This window comes from Trichechus manatus, unplaced genomic scaffold (genome assembly GCF_000243295.1).
Source record: "Trichechus manatus latirostris isolate Lorelei unplaced genomic scaffold, TriManLat1.0 scaffold00181, whole genome shotgun sequence".
NCBI lineage: Eukaryota > Metazoa > Chordata > Mammalia > Sirenia > Trichechidae > Trichechus > Trichechus manatus.
The window spans coordinates 895,032-896,814 of record NW_004444117.1 but is presented as its reverse complement, the minus strand read 5'-3'; the positions used below and the strand labels follow the sequence as shown (position 1 = coordinate 896,814).

The window sequence follows — 1,783 nt, the reverse complement described above, 5'->3', positions numbered from 1 at the left end:
GGAAGATGAGTAGATATGCTTCCATCTGTTCACTACCTTTTTCTCCAAATACTTCTATGAAAGGCACTCTACTGAAATGAATCATTTGCTTCAAACACAATAAGGTGATTAAAGACTCAATGAACCATTCCTAAAATAATCTATATGCCTTAATTGAAATTATAGCGGGAAAAAGATGCAACCTAGGAACTTTGATTTCTGGACTGGAACTGTTTTAGATGTAAATTATGGCAGTAGAGTTTCCTAAATTACTTTGATATGAGGTTTCTCCCCAAGATCTTCCTCAAAGCCCCTGCCACCTCCTTGTTCCTCAGGCTGTAGATGAGGGGGTTCAATATGGGAGTGAGATAGTGTAGAACACAGAGAGACCCTGATCCAGCTCTGGAGTGTGGGAGGAGCCTTGTGTCATGTAGACCACTATGCCTGGTCCCAGGTAGAGACTCACCACAGTCAAGTGGGAAGAGCATGTGGCCAGGGTTTTGTTTCTCTCCTTAGGAGAGTTCATTCTGAGAATAGTGAGGAAGATGCAAATGTAGGAGGCCATTATGAGGCTTGAGGGGATTAGGATAAATGCAATACTTATCAAGCACACCACCATCTCATAATCTGAAGTGTCCTTACAGGATAACTGCAGGATGGCAGGCATCTCACAGAAGAAGTGATTGATCTCTTTCAGTCCACAGACAGGGAAATGCGTGGTGTAAATGGTTTGAATAAGTGAATTCAGAGCACCCCCAGCCCATGACACCACTGCCATTAGCAAGCAAACCTTAAGGTTCATGATGATTGGGTAGCACAATGGGTTACAAATGGCCACAAATCAGTCAAAGGACATAGGGGTTAAGAGGAGACACTGAGCTCTTCCAAGAGTCAGGCAGAAGAATATCTAGACTCCACAGCCAACACAAGAGATGCTGTGCTTTGCTAAGGAATGATTGATGACCATCTTAGGAACAGAGCTGGAGATGTAGACCACGTTGATGAGGGAGAGCTGGCTGAGTAAGAAGTACATGGGAGTGTGGAGGTTGAAGCTCACTCAGATCAGAAAAATGAGAACAGAGTTACCTGTGATAGCTATGAGATAGATCAAAAGAATGAGGTAGACCAGAAGGCTAACATGATGAAACCCAGGAAAGAGACCCAAGAGGATGAAATCTGTAGTTGATATGCCATTATTCTTCTCCATATCTCAGCCTTATCTGTGGCAACTAATGGTGGTGTGAAGAAAACATAGGTCATCTGTTAAATCTTAGGCCCAATTAAGAGCCTTTTATTTTATTTTAAATTTTTCTTTTTCTTTTTTCACATCTTAGCACACTCAGAAGATATTTTAAACACCATGTAGTTTGCAAATCGTAAATATGTTATTTTATAAATATTATACACTGATCATTTTACCCCATTATTTAAAAGTTGCTTTGTATCGACAAAATTATAGTGTTCACCCAAGGATATTTGGAATTTCCTGGGACAATAAGCTTTCATCTTTTTCAGTCTTTGTTTTGTTTCTGACTTGTTAATGGAAACATTTCCCCAAATATGTTATGTAGGTCCTCTTCTCCTCTGTCTACATTATGTTCCTTGTCAATCTTTTATAGCTGAAGGACCATTACAGATTTTGTGGAATCCAGTGCAAAATTAAAATAAGGAGCAACTAGTTCAAAATTATTAATAATTTCAAGACAGTTACAGCGAGCATTAAACCAGTATCCTGGTCTAAGAATGGGGCCCTGTGTTATTGCAGGTCACAAATCTATGAAATTTGTCCTGGTCCAATGGGTTC

At 39.9% G+C, this 1,783-nt stretch overlaps 1 pseudogene; it reads right to left on the bottom strand.

Annotated features, from left to right (window-relative positions):
- Positions 1-221: 221 nt before the first annotated feature.
- On the bottom strand, positions 222-1,069 carry LOC101358881 (olfactory receptor 2AJ1-like; annotated as a pseudogene).
- Between the last annotated feature and the right edge of the window lie 714 nt (positions 1,070-1,783).